Source organism: Callorhinchus milii, unplaced genomic scaffold (genome assembly GCF_018977255.1).
Source record: "Callorhinchus milii isolate IMCB2004 unplaced genomic scaffold, IMCB_Cmil_1.0 Scaffold3, whole genome shotgun sequence".
NCBI classification, from domain to species: Eukaryota; Metazoa; Chordata; class Chondrichthyes; order Chimaeriformes; family Callorhinchidae; genus Callorhinchus; species Callorhinchus milii.
Window position 1 is genome coordinate 33004464 of NW_024704744.1, and position 15933 is coordinate 33020396.

Here is a 15933-nt window from a genome sequence, read left to right on the forward strand (position 1 = left end):
TGAAAATATGAAATGTATCACTCAGTACTGCCCAGAAGGCTGTACAGACAGGGTCAACTGGGTGTTCTAAAAAGAGATGGATAGAAAGATGTTGGTGAAGTAAGGCTATTAAGAGGTGTGATTATGGAAATGGGATTAATAGATCTGTCATGAATAATCTAATAAATTATTGGAGCTGGTTTGATGGCTCCTCCTATGTTCCTATGTTCCTTTTAATGCAGATTCAGTCATTCAAGTTTTTTCCCTTCATTTGATTTGTATTTTTTTTCAACAATGTACTTTCAAGGCAATTGCCTCATAGTATTGTATATTTAATAGAATTCAGTTTGGGATATGTGTTTGTGTGCATGTGCAAGTAACTGTATGGCTGAAATAAAACTGCTGCTCAGGAACTCAAGTCACGTACCTCTGCTAAGTTGACCTTACTAGTTTTAGGTTTCAATAGAAAGCACACCCAATGATACCCTATAAAGGAAAGACTGACTTGGTACCTTTGTGCACCAAAGGACTTATACAGATACTGTAACCAAGAGACAAAGGAAATACAGGAATGATGGCTGTTTGTGGAACATTGGTTGCCGTGTTCACCCACAAAATAGATACAGTCACATCACTTTAGAGTAAATCCTGTGAAGTGCCTTGGGACGTCCTTCTGACAAGAAAGGTGCTATACAAATATAATTTGTTATTGTTGTTGTTATATCAAATGCAAGGATTATTGCTATAAAATGTAAGGAGGGTTTAAAGCTAACGATTTGTATACTTTAGATTTATTAGTTTATTAAGAAAAATGATAGCTCAATAATAATGAGTTTTCTGCAAGTAAGAGAAAAATCCGATGTTACTGGAGTAGTAAAGAGAAAGAGTGGAATTGTTAGAGAAATGTGACCTTTCAAGCTTACATGAGCCTATTAAGTTGATTTTGAAAACAAATAATGTTGTGCACTAGTTTGGTTTGGCATATCAGACAACTTGTTCTGTTATACTGGCTAGCAATCAGAGAAATCTCATCTCACAAAGGCCTAAGGTGCAAATTGTGTTGTTTAGAACTGGTCTAGTTCAGAGGAGATAAATCCTATAAATATAAATCCTATAAATCAGTGGGGCATCCAGATGACTTTTTCAACAAGGTAGATTAGCAAGTTAGAAGAGGTTGGAGAAATTGCTTGATAAAGGAAGCAGCTGGAGTTAAAGAGCAGATGAGACTGTATAAGTAATATGAAAGTGCCATTGGAAGGCCTTGGAGGTGATCTGAAAATGATTTTTCAGGATTATTTGGATCAGTGCAGATGGTACCATAAACCCTGCATGTGTTGAGGGCAAGAGGTTTTGTTATGTGTATGAGATGATAAGGAGGGATGGCACTATGACAATGATGATGGTTTAAGTTTAAATTGAGAAGCTGTCACTCTATTGCAAATCTTCAAAAAGATGCTTTGTGGAAATATTGTAGTGAAAATGTCTGTAAAGTGCAGGCACATGCTAATCAACTTTATCTTGCTGTCTATTTTTAAGCAATTCTTTGTACTGTGCTGTGTTGTTGTTCTTTATTTAAATAAACCATACAACAATGTTAGAAATGGATCAGCTGCTGAGTAATTATGGAACGGATGGCAACTCCAGTAATGCTTTCATTCTGATCATTAAACATTTTGCAATCATCTGCTTGAACTCAGTTGAAGTTCCAGAGTTGATTTTTGAATGACTGTAAGAGCTGAATTGAGCTATCAGACTATTTATGGGTTTTATACACGAATTCTGCACCTTTTTTCAGGTTATAACTCATTTATGAGCTCTTAAGGGAGAAGCCCACATTGAGCAAATATATTCAATGCAATGGTAAAGTTATATATTTTATATACACAATCTTTAGTTCCACTAAGGAACCAAGTTCAATATTCTGGCGATCAAATTCTGTTTTATGTTCACCAGCACAAAGCAGTGTGCTGAAGACTAGATACTAAAAGATGCATTCATATATATTTTTCCATTTCCTTTTGGCATTACACCATTGCCAGGGGTGTCAGACTGGTTAGATGTGTCAACCTGGCTCAGTTGATAGCACTCTTACAATGAATCAGAAGGTTCAAGCCCTACCTGGGGACTCATATATTCTGAGATGACGTTCGAATGCAGGACTGGATTGCATTGTTGGAGATGATGTTCTTTGGATGAAATGTTGGAACATTGATCCTCTACCGGCCCCGTAAAACCTCTCCCACCTTTATCTCTGATATTTAGACACTTCTCACATCTCTCTGCCTCTGCTCTGATCGCCTCATCATCCTGGGCGACTTTAACCTGCACTTCACCCCCTCCTGCACAATCTCCTCAGATTTCTCTTCCCTGCTCTCCTCGCTCAACCTCTCCCTCCACATCAACTCCCCCACTCACAGTCACGGCCACCCACTCGACTTGGTGATCACCCGGGGCCTCAGCCTCTTGGATGTCACTATCACCGACAAGGCCGTCTCCGACCACCACTTCATTTCCTTCACCACCTCCACACCCCTCCCCACCTCCACCAGACCCACCACCATCTTCTACCGCCCCTGGAAGAAGTTACCCCCTCAATCTCTAACCGCTGCCTTGGAGTCCTCTGAACTCCTCTCCCTCTGGCCTTTAACCCTCACTGACCCCTCTTCTGCTCTCACCCTCCTCCACAACACCCTCTCCTCCACACTTGACACTCTTGCCCCCATCACCTCCCATACTGTCTCCTACTCTCGCTCCTCCCCCGGTTCACCACCCACCTCCGCTCACTGAAGAGCCAGGTGCGGGCCGCTGAACGCACCTGCCTCAAATCTGGCCTAACGGTCCACCGACAAATCTGGCTGGACCTCCTCAAAATCTACCGCTCCACTCTAGCCTCGGCCAAATCGTTCTTCTACTCCAGGATAATCCTGGAGGCGAAGGACAACCCCAGGCTACTGTTCTCTACCACATCCCAACTCCTCCGTCCCCCCCACCACCCCGCGCAGGTCATCTCCTCCAACCTTCACTGCGAGGAGATGCTGGATTTCCTTGAATCCAAAATCAAGGGAATTCGCTCCGCGGTCACTTCCCCTCCAACATCCACCCACCCCCACCCCTTCCCTCCCACACTCCGACTCCTACCCATCCTCCCCTACACACTTCGTACCCGTTTCCCCACCCTCTGTCACCAAACTCATCCTATCCCTGAAACCCACCACCTGCTCCCTTGAACCCATCCCCACTCCACTCCTTATCTCCCAGCTCCACCTCCTTGCCCCACATATCACAGACATCGTCAACCTGTCCCTCTCCTCTGGCTCTGTTCCCATTCCCTTAAAAACTGCCACCATCACTCCCACCTTGAAAAAACCCTCCCTTGATGCGTCGCAGCTATCAAGCTACCGGCCCATCTCCAACCTCCCCTTCCTGTCCAAGGTCCTGGAACGAGTTGTCGCCTCCCAGCTGCGCTCTTTCCTCTCCAACCATTCATTATTCGAACCCCTTCAGTCGGGTTTCCGTGCTGCCCATAGCACAGAAACTGCCCTGGTCAAGGTCACCAATGACATCCTGACCATCTGTGACCAGGGCTCCCTCTGCCTCCTCGTCCTCCTCGACCTATCGGCAGCATTCGATACGGTCGACCATGCTATCCTCCTCCACCGCTTGTCCTCCCACCTAAACCTTCAAGGCCCTGTCCTTGAGTGGTTTAGGTCGTACCTCTCCCACCTCTTCACTTTGTCTCCACTAATGGTTTTTCCTCCAGCGCCCGCACTGTCTCATGCGGTGTCCCTCAGGGCTCTGTCCTCGGTCCCCTCCTCTTCACCCTCTACATGCTCCCCCTCGGTGACATCATCCGCAGACATGGGGTTAACTTCCACATGTATGCGGATGACACCCAACTCTACCTTTCCTCCTCTACCCTCAACTCCACGACCACCGATGTCCTGACAGCCTGCCTGTCCGACATCGAGTCCTGGACGAGAGATAACTTTCTCCAGCTCAACGTGCGTAAAACTGAGGCCCTCCTGATTGGCTCACGTCAGCGCCTCCGCACCTCAGGCGCTGACAGCATCAGCATCCAAGGCTGCACTCTCCACCTCTCAAAGCCAGTCAGGAACCTCGGGTTCTGTTCGACCCTGAGCTGTCCTTTCTCCCTCATATCCGCGCCACAACTGGCACCGCCTTCCATCACCTCCGGAATGTCGCCAGACTACGGCACTACCTCACCCCTCACGCTGCTGAAACTCTGGTCCACGCCTTTATCACCTCAAGGCTGGACTATGGGAACTCTCTCCTCGCCGGCCTTCCCGGCACCTCCCTCCACAAGCTGCAGGTCATTCAGAACTCTGCAGCTCGTGTACTGTCCCGCACCAGGCTTCGGGACCACATCACTCCCACCCTCGCTCGCCTCCACTGGCTCCCCATCCCCCAGAGGATCGAATTCAAGATCCTCATCCTCACCTACAAGGCCATTCACGGCCTTGCTCCCTCCTACCTCTCTGACCTACTATCCCCCTACCTACCTGCCCGTACCCTCCGTTCCTCTGGCTCCGGTCTGCTCCACATCCCCCGCCCCAACCGCCCTACCATCGGTGGCCGGGCCTTCAGCCTCTCAGCCCCGAGGCTCTGGAACTCTATCCCCCAGTGCCTTCGCCGCCTCCTCCCTTTCCTCCTTCAAGGCCGGTCTCAAGACCTTTCTCTTTGACCGAGCCTTCAGCTCCCCTCTCGACTCTCTACCCCCTCCTCGCTCCCTCCCTTCCCTCCCCTCACCCTGACCATTTCTCCCCTGCTCAGGTCCTGACCCAACTGTACAGCGCCTTGGGACGTCCTCCCGACGTGAAAGGAGCTCAATAAATGGAATCTTGTTGTTGTTGATTGCTCTACGCAAATTGGCTGCCGCGTTCACTCACAAAACAATCACTGCACAGTATATCCTGTGAAGCGCTTTGAGATGCCCTCCTGGTGTGAAATGTGCTATATCAAATGTAAGGATTATTCTTATTATTATTACTACTATGTGTTGACTAGAAAATCTGGGAAAAATGCTCAAAAATATCCTTATAGCGCCTCAACAAATTAAATATTACAAACTCTGGGTTATATTACCAACTCTCCATCTGGTTTGGATACTCTTATAGCTGGTGATTGATGTCTGCATGAACAAGATACCTGGACTGATCGAAATAAAATATTATAGTAGTTGGAATAAGGCTCAGAGACAGTAGTCGGAATATGACTCAATTCCCTTCCAGATCAGGGTCCATCAACTGCAGATTTTTGAACAAAATCATCTTTAATACTGTATATTATTTTTATTCAGATTCATGGTGTACATTTTTGTTAAAAAGCAGAATTGTGAAGTGCAGTAGTAAATAGATACAAACAAGCCATCTGAAGAACCTCTGATGGCTCTGTAAATTTATTAAGTGAGTCACTAAGGCATACAGACAGGGTAGGTTCCAGGGTTTGATACCAATCTGTTCTGTGCTGGTCAATTTTAGCAGGAACAATGGTGTACTGCTTTTATTACTCCAGAGTCTTGCTTGACATTTGGTGTGTGGACACAGGGTAAACCCAAAATTGGCCTCAGCTGTGAGTTCCCCAGTGAGTTCCCTTCATATTAACGTTTGACATTTACCATCTATGCTCACACCTGAATAATTTCCATGGGAACCATATTCAGAGAAGGGAAACATTAGTAAAAATGCCTGCCTTCGAGAGAGAAGGGAACTAAGCAGGGGAGGGGCAGGGGGAGAAATACAATGTTTTATAATGGATTTATAATTATCACATCAAACCTGTTATGAAAGTAATAATTTTCACTCTCTTCCTCCCTGCGCATCACCCTACCCACCCCTACCACCTCTTCTTAGCGACTACCACATTGATCAATTACAGGGCTATGGGGTAAGAGTCGAAGAGTGAAGGTAAGAGCGGGAGAAAGGGACTAGTTGGTAGCTCTTTCAAAGAGCCGGCACACACCATAATGGGCCCAATGGCCTCCTTCTGTCCTGTAAGATTCGATGATTCAATGATTAGGGCAAAGATTTCTCTGCTCTATCGCTGTTTCCAGTCACAGAGATTGACAATTAAGTGCAGTTGAGATTGGACACTGACTTAAATCAATAGGCATATGTGAAATAGCTCTCAACGCTGACGTCAGGATCAAAAAGAAAAAAACAGGCATGTTAAGAAGTAACCAAGACGATTTCAAACAATTTTGGAAAGAATTTTTGTATCAAGTCATTGTTCCAAAGTCAGGATCGACTTTGGCTGGGGGGAGGGCATAATTCAGTTTCACAACTAACCTTTAGGAATGGATTGACAAATGCAACACTTCATAACGGATTAAATAGATTGCATCGGATGTGATAATTTTCACATTGAATCATTGTTCACCAATCATTGCATGTTTCGCCCCACTAGACAGTGAAAAAATATAAAAATGGTGGTAGATAAGTTGTTTGAGAGGTGATGCTGAGAGCCTGCTGTTAGGAATAAAGCTTGAGTTGAAAGTCTTTAGCTTCTCCCTCTGTGATTATTACAACATGTTGCATAGCGAATAATACGTTGCTGCTCCTGTCAACATTCTTTATCACTATCACTGCACAAAACATATGGAAATAAATCAGAAAACAGCACCCAGGCACACAGCATTATTTCCAGGAAACGCACAGAATATGCATTCAATTTGCTCATTTGAAAGTAAAATACAAAGCCATTTTCCAGCCAAGAAAAGGTTTGGGCAAGATTATTCCTCCAGTTATTTTATTATTTTCAGTGCCAGAAAACTAACAATATATCACATTAAAGATAAATAATACTAATAATAATCCTTATATTTGGTAAAGCCTTTCATGTCAGAAGGACGTCCCAAAACACTTCACAGGACATACTGCAAAGGGTAGTGACTGTATGTTTAGTGGACGAACAAATAACAAATAACATACAAATTTAGAATAACGTTAATTCCTTAATACTGATGCAGTTCAAGATCCTGGTCCTCACCTTCAAAGCTCTCCATGGCCTTGCTCTCTGTACATCTGTGACTAAGCTCCTACCAACCTGTCTGCTCCCTCCGCTCAGTGGCTTCAGTGGGTTTTCACATCCCCCGCCTCGGCCGCTCCACCATTGGAATGCGGGTGTTCAGCCACTCTGCTCCCATCCTCTGGAACGCCATCCCATGGACCCTCTGCCTCACCCTCTCCCTTGCCACCTTCAAGACCCATCTCAAGACCCTCCTCTTTGACCATTCCTTTGATCACCCTCCTTCCCTCCCGCCCTCCACCTCCCCAATTTTTACCCCCAACTCCGGTCCGAAACACTGATTGTCCAGCGCCTTGGGACATCCTCCCGACATGAAGGATCCACACAAATATTGTACTGTATTGAGCAGGATTCAAAGATCAGCATTTGATAAATGATTTCCAAATCAAATTTTGGAATCAAATTTACAAGTCAAATTTTTAAATTTTAACTGTTAGACAAAGAGAGAAACAACCAAATAACAAAAAAAAAGTAACCTGAGCAAATCAGGTTTTTAGCCATCTTTAGTATTGTGATATCTTGTCTGATTTGACCATATGTACAAAAGAGGGTTTTAAAGATCTGAGACAGTACATCTTCATCAACATACAATATTTGCTTTTGGCGTTGCAGGGACAAACCCATCTATCAGTCTATATGTTCGTACACTATGTATGTATGTATGTATGTATGTATGTATGTATGTATGTGTGTGTGTGTGCCTGCATGCATGCATGTGTGTGTGTGTGTGTGCTTTCATACGTGTGTGTGTTTGCATTCATTAATAAATCCACCCCCCAGGGCAATAAAATTTTAGATTATTGATGGTAATAACTTTTCTCTCTTTCCCTTCCTTTTAAATGACATGATTATTAAATATGGAATAATCCTTTCAAATACAGTAATGGGAAGTATTACTTTGAAATATTATTTCTTTAAGTGAATAAAAAGAAAACTGGAAATTACTATCTATTTTACTTTTCAAACTTAGATCACAGGATACTTTTGAAATGCTGGCTTCCAAACTCACACAGAACAAACACTTAAGATAGATGATAATTGATGTTTAAATGACTCTGTCTCTGTGAAGTGCTTTGAGACCCATTACTGTATGTCAAAGAATTATATAAATGCAAGTATTGTTTGCTTTGTTATAGTTCTGCTTATTCTACATCGGAATAAAACCACTTGAAGCTCAACTTTTTATTCTTTCGGATCTGCACATCCCTCTAACTCCCTTGCTTCAAGCTACCTCTACAAGCTAGTTTTGAATTATATTTGTAACTGACTTAAAATAATTACATAAAATGTTTTCCCTGCATGTTCAGTTGAAATGTCAATAGCCTTTAGGGACTGACAGCAGCAGAAGAATATTGTATTACTGTCTGACATATCAATGTGGTCTATAAACTCTGACTACGGTCCTCTGTACTACTCAGTATGTGTTCATAAAGTATTCAGAATTGACAACGAGTGAAACAAAGCAGAAATTAACAGAAACTTTGAATATTAGTATTAAAATATGAACCCTTGTGTTAACAAACACAGCTCAACCAGATAATAAAGCATTCATTCTAACATAATCTGTGACAATCTCAAGGGGATTGCTCTTGTTCCCAATAATTTCATTCTACCCCCAACAAAATATTTTTTATTCTTGAACATTTGAGAGTGAGCTGTGTGTAATTTCTTTTAAATTTCAAATGCAAATCTGTTTCCTTGTGTAGCACACTGAGTTTCAAAAAATAATTTGTGGTAAAAATATCAGACTAAGAGCACTCGTGCCCTAGATAATTCTGTGAATCCTGGGTATTCAGCATTGACCTGATGTCAACTAAGTGCTTTGAGATGATTACTTGCTAACTCGGGCATCTGCTACATGAAAATAAAGCTGGTGAAAGCACTATGAAAAATGAAGCAGAAGCATGAGGCTTCTTGCTCTGCAGTCTGAAGAACAGGTTTTATCCATTTATTGTAGCCACTGCCTCAAGCTTACTTTACTGTTGTTTTTAACATCCAGTGGGTCCTGGAAACTGTGGGGGAGGGGCAGAGAATATTGCCTCGGAAGAGAAGGAGAACAGATTTGAATAGTGGAGTTGGATAAATATTTGGGATTTTTTGCTTGATTAAAATATAATACAAATACAATACAAATTGACATTTATATAGCGCTTTTCATGTTGGAATTTCCTTTAAAGCTTTGCTCCAGGAGAGAATGGGTATGACAAACTCCTTGGTAGACTAGTCTTTACATAGTAATGGAAGGGATGGGCTTGATGGGCCAATTGCCCTTTTAGAAATCATAATAATAATAATAATCCTTGCATGTGATACAGCGCCATATCAAGTCTTCGAGAAGTCTCAAAGCGCTTCACAGAATATACCATAAAGTGAATTGGCTTACCGTGTTTCGCCCACAAATATACAGTCAATTTACTTTACAGTATATTCTGTAAAGCACTTTAAGATGTCTAGAAAACATGAAAACCGCTATATCTATACAATGCAAGGATTATTGCTATTATCATACTCAATTAGGACAAAGGCAAAGTTTGCTCTGAGTAAAAGATTAGAGGAAGTCACATTGAACGGAATTTACCAGGAACAACCCAGTTCACTTAAAAAAAATCTACAGTATGCAGGGAAGAGATGAGCACATAAAAATCAAGCATATTGTGGGTAATGAAAGCAAGCACTTAAATTGCCCCAAAATATCTGAACATAAAATGGGTAAGTGCTCTAACCAATACGTTGTAAGTGTGTTGGTTAGAGCCCTCACCTTGCAAGTGAGAGAACTCGGGACGAAACTTTACACAACTTTTCTTACACTTATCTGTTATCTGTTATCTAGCAGTTTGTAAGAACCCAGTTGCTAGTCGATTGACAGATCGTTTTCAGGGGATAATAATCCATTAAAAATAAATCTGGTCACTCAATCCACGTCTGCTTGTGAGAAACAATTATGCCTAATTGACTGCCATGTTTCACCCACAAAATATAAAATCAATTCACTTTACAGTATATTCTGTGAAGAATTTGAGCTGTCTCGATATATTAAGACAACAACAACAACAACAACAAGATTACATTTGTATAGCGCCTTTCACGTCGGGAGGACGTCCCAAGGCGCTGGACAGTGTATTTCGGACCCGAGTTGGAGTTAGGGGGGGAGAAGGGAGGGAAGGGGAGTGGACGATGGCATGGTCGAAGAGGAGGGTCTTGAGGCGGAACTTGAAGGAGGCTAAGGAGGGGGCGAGGCGGAGTGATCATATATGATATTATATTATATATATTATATATGACACTATATCAAACGCAAGGATAATTATTATTATAATTATAATTGAATTACAATTCAAACATTTGGCGTTTAGAAGATTCTATTTCTCAAATCAAGATTGTGATAAGGCATGACATCAAATGCAAGGATTATTATTATAATCAAAATGAAAACAGAACATTCACCTAATCAACTAGGAATCAGAGTCCTCAAGCAATGGATACCAATTTGGAATAATATTAAACCTGAGAACTAACAAATTAAAACCAGGTTGAATTCAGAACCATTAGTAACAGAGTGTGACCTCAAGAAAAACTGCAAAAAAAAAGGACAGAAAACCTGCCACCTATATATGATGGAATTAGATGTCAAAGGCATAGACCGGAAACTTTCAAATGGGAATGTAAACCTGACAGCTTTATTGAACTCAGAAGCTGAGGAAGAATATCCAGGCATTGAGTCAAAACATCCTTGGAAGAATTACTACACACTTCAGCATTGAAGGGTGGAACAAATCCAAAACCCAATTAATCATTTGTAATCACCAATGCACCAAGAAATCCAGACACATATATTTCTCTTTTTTTGGTTACAAACATCTGGTTGAATGTGTACAGAAGGTGTTATTAATAGATATTCTCTTGATATAGCAGTGTTGGACCTCAGGCACATTGTGCCACTTTGTGCTCTGTCTGAAAGCTTACGATGTGCCCAAGGTTTCTAACTGTCACATCACGATAGTAATTTAGTCGTAAAACATCGCCTTGTTTACAATCAGTGTTGAAGGGTTACAGTTCTGAATTGGTTTAGACATTGCTTATTCGCTGGTGTAACCTGAAGTACAGCATCTCTATAATTTATTATGTTCAATCTTTTGTTGCAAGCCAACCTGAAAGAAGTACTGGTGTTGTTCACAATGTTACCGCACAATGAATACCGTATGAATTGTTTGTGTGTCAGCCTGGCTCAATGGTAGCACTCTTGGCTCTGAATCAGAAGGTGGTGGGTTCAAGCCCAAGTTGGGACCAGGCATACATAGCCTAAGCTGACACTCCAGTGCAGTGCTGGGGATCTGTTGCATTGTTCGTAGGTCCTGTCATTCGGATGAGACGTTAACCAAGAATAATATTAAAAAAATTGGTTATTTTCAATCCACGACTGTTTGTGGGACACTGCTGTGCGCAATTGGTTGCCGCGTTTCGTCCACAAATACACGATCAATTTACTTTACAGTCTATTCTGTGAAGCGCTTTGAGATGTCGAGAATACGTAAAAAGTGCTATATCAAATGTAACGATTATTATTATTATTACTTGAGAAGATTCTATTTTCTGTGTTGTTTTATTCTATCAGTAGCCTGAAATAGACTGTGAACTTCTAATTCCTGCAAGTTTAATGACAGTAAAGTAGGCAATTCTTGCTCGTTTAATATTGTTCTGTATTTTTTAAGCCGTCTGAGATGCTACACCGCATGACAGGCGCTATATAAAGACAAATTATTGAAGTGTACAAAACATAATGCTCCGAATCTTATTTTAATAAAGAATTTCAGACTATGCAGGTTATTCAGCCGTTACACATTACCACCAGTTTGTACCTGTGCTACTTTATTCATTGAATATTCTTTCTCAATGTAATGAGAAGATATGGCTTAAAAATGAATGTTGTCATCATCCATCTTTTAGCCTGGGTCAAGATGGAATGCACTCATTTTGTCTCTTTCCTTATTTTAATACAAGAAGAACAGCAACAAAATTACATTTGTATAGAACCTTTCAAGTTGGGAGGATGTCCCAAAGTGACCCCCAGCTCATGTCTGAAACTCTGCTGGACAGGCAGAGTTTCAGTCACGAGCTGGGGGTCAGGGTCAGGGAGTGTGGAGGGCTGGGAGGGAAGCAGGGATATCGAAAGCATGGTTGAAGAGGAGGGTCTTGACATGGGTCTTGAAGAAGGCCAGAGAGGTGGCGAGGTGGAGGGACCGTGGGATGGAGTTCCAGGAGTGGGTGCAGAGTAGTGGAAGGCCCGCCCGCCAATAGTGGGGTGAGCAAGGCAGGGGACGTGAAGCAGGCTGGAGCCCACTGAGCGGAGGGAGCAAGCAAGAAGGTAGAGGGTTAAGAGGTTGCAGAGTTAGGGGGAGCAAGACCATGGAGGGCTTTGAAGGTGAGGACCAGGATCTTGAACTGTATCATCTGTGTGATGGGAAGCCAGTGGAGTCGGGTGAGGATGGGGATGGTAGGGTCATGGAGCCTCGAGCGGGAGAGGATGCAGGCTGCAGAGGTCTGGATGATCTGCAGCCTGTGGACGGAGGAGTTGGGGAGGCTGACAAGCAATGAGTTTGCATAATCAAGTCTTGATGTGATGAAAGCATGTATGACGGTTTTGGCAGTCTGTAGCGTGAGACAGTGGTGGAGCCAGGCAATGTTGCGGTGGTGGGGGAAGGCAGAGCGGGTCATAACGCTGATGTGGGGTAAAAAGTATAGTTGAGAGTCAAACAAGATGCCAAGGTTCCTGACTGGCTTAGCCAGGTGGAGAATGCATCCATGGGGGTGATGCTGTCAGCGCCTGAGGTGAGGAGGCGCTGACAGGAGGCAATCAGGAGAGCCTCAGTCTTGTTGACATTCAACTGAAGAAAGTTAGTTCTCATCCAGGACTTGATGTCTGACAGACATCAGACTTTGCTCCTGGAGTCAAGTGTGGAGCCAGAGAGGCTGAGTTGGGTGTCATCCGCATACCTGTGGAAGTTGACCCCATGTCTTCGGATGATGTCATCAAAGGGAGCATATAGATATTGAAGAGGATGGGTCCAAGTCAGAGCCCCGAGGATCGCCGCATGAGACCACAGGAGATGCCTTTTGTGGAGATGAAGTGGAGCTGGTGTGAGAGATATGATCTGAACCAGTCAAGAACAGAGCTGTGAAGGTTGAGCTGAGAGGAGAGGCAGTGGATGAGGATAGAATGATCGACGGTGTTGAAGGCAGCAGAGAGGTCAAGGAGGACGAGGAGGAAGAGGGAGCTCTGATCACAGATAGACAAAATGTCATTTATCACTTTGACCAGGGCTGTTTCTGTGCTGTGGGCAGCACGGAATCCCGATTGGAGGGGTTCAGGAAGGAAGTGGCAGGAGAGGAAGGAATGAAGCTGGAAGCAACAACTTTAACCAAGACCTTGGAGAAGAAAGTGTGGTTGGAGATGGGGCAGTAGTTTGGGAATAGAGATGGGTCCAGGGAGAGTTTTTTAAGGATCGGAATGATGACGGCGGTTTTTAATGGGGTGGGAACAGTACCAGTGTACAGGGGGAGGTTTATGAAAACAGAAAACAGAGAGTAAGGGTAAAGCTAACGGAAACCAAAGAGTGGGAGTAAAGGGTAGCTATTCAGACTGGCAGGGAGTGGGCAGTGGTGTTCCACAAGGATCAGTATTGGGACCACTTTTGTTCACAGTATACATTAATGATTTGGTTCGGGAATCAGCAGTATAATTTCGAAATTTGTGGACGACACCAAATTGGGGGGAGTAGCTACTACAGAGGAGGACCGCAACAAATTTCAGCAAGACATTAATAAACTTGCTGAGTGGGCATTTAAATGGCAAATGCATTTCAATGTAGAAGAGTGTGAGGTGTATATTTTGGTAGAAGGAATAAGGAAGTCACTACATCCTGGAAAATAAAAACCTAAATGGGGTAGAGGCGCAAAGGGACTTAAAGGTACACATATACAATTCACTAAAAGTAGCAACGCAGGTTAATAAGACCAAAAAAAGCAAACCAGACATTGGAATTTATTTCTAGAAGGATAGAAATAAAAAGCAGGGAAGTTATGGTAAACTGCTATAAAACCTTGGTTAGACCACACTTAGAATACTGTGTACAGTTCCTGTCCCCACATTATAGAAGGGATGTAGAGACACTGGAGAGGGTGCAAAGAAGATTCACAAGGATGATCCCAGAACTGAGAGGTTATACCTATCAGGAAAGGCTGAACATACTTGGACTCTTTTCTCTTGAAACGGGAGGGTAAAGGATGACCTGATAGAGGTCTTTAAAATGATGAAAGGTTTTGATAGGGTAGACATAGCGAAGGTGTTTCCACTTGTGGGTGAGACCAAAACCAAAGGCCATCAATATAAAATAGTGACAAATAGATCAAATAGGGAAGTTAGAAGAAATTTCTTTACACAGAGAGCAGTGGGAATGTGGAACATGCTACCACATGGAGTTGTTGAGGCAAATAGCATAGATATATTTAAGGGAAAGCTAGATAGGTACATGAGGGAGAAAGGAATAGAAGGTTATGCTTGAAGGCTTGGTTAAGGAAGGGCAGGAAGAGGCTCATGTGGAACATAAACACCGGCATAGATCAGTTGGGCCGAATGGTGCTGTGCTGTATACTCTAATGTATTCTAATGTATGTCTGTGAGTAGAGGGGCAAGGAGGTGGAGTTGAGAGGTAAGGAGAGGGGTATGGATGGGGTCGAGGGAGCAAGTGGTTGGTTTCATGTGGGTTACCTCTACTTGTCCACTGGTACTGTTCCCACCCCATTAAAAACCGCCGTCATCACTCTTATCCTTAAAAAAAACCTACCTGGATTATAGTGGTGATGAGGGAGGAGGGGGAGACAGGTTCGAAGGTGTGGAGGGAAGGATGGGGAGGGCCGGGGTGGGAGTGGGAGATGGTGCGGGGGCAGCAGACAGAGTGGCAGAGGCAGCTGAGTGGATTCCCTCGACTTTGGATTCAAGGAAGTCCAGCATCGCCTCGCAGTAGTCCTTTTGCTCAGGGGTTAGAGCACTCGTCTCACAAGCAAGAGACATGGGTTCGATACCCGGCAGGGCAAAAACCTTGGGCAAGTTTCCTTACTCCATATGCTTGATAATAATCCCTCAAGATAAAAAAACAATAATAATTTGGTCACTCAATCCACGACTGTTTGTAGGACACTGCTGTGCGCTATGTTTCACCCACAAGATATACAATCAATTCACTTTACAGTATATTCTGTGAAGCACTTTGAGCTGTCTCGATGATGTTATGACACTATATCAAACACAAGGATAATTATTATTAGAGTGTTGCATTTCAAACAATTGCCGTTTAGAAGATTCTATTTTTCAAATCAACATTGTGCTAAGGCATTACATCAAATGCAAGGATTACTATTATAATCAAAATGAAAACAGAACATTCACCTAATCAACTAGGAATCAGAGTCCTCAAGCAACGGATACCAATTTGGAACAACATTGAACCTGAGAACTAACAAATTAAAACCAGGTTGAATTCAGAACCATTAGTAACAGAGTGTGATCTCAAGAAAAACTGCAAAAAAAACCAAGGACAGAAAACCTGCCACCTATATATGATGGAATTAGATGTCAAAGGCATAGACCGGAAACTTTCAAATGGGAATGTAAACCTGACAGGTTTATTGACCTCAGAAGCCGAGGAAGAATATTCAGGCATTGAGTCAAAACGTCCTTGGAAGAATTACTACACACTTCAGTATTGAAGGGTGGAACAAATCCAAAACACAATTAATCATTTGTAATCACCAATGCACCAAGAAATCCAGACACATATATTTATTTTTTTTGGTTACAAATATCTGGTTGAATGTTGAATGTGTACAGAAGGTGTTATTAATAGATATTCTCTT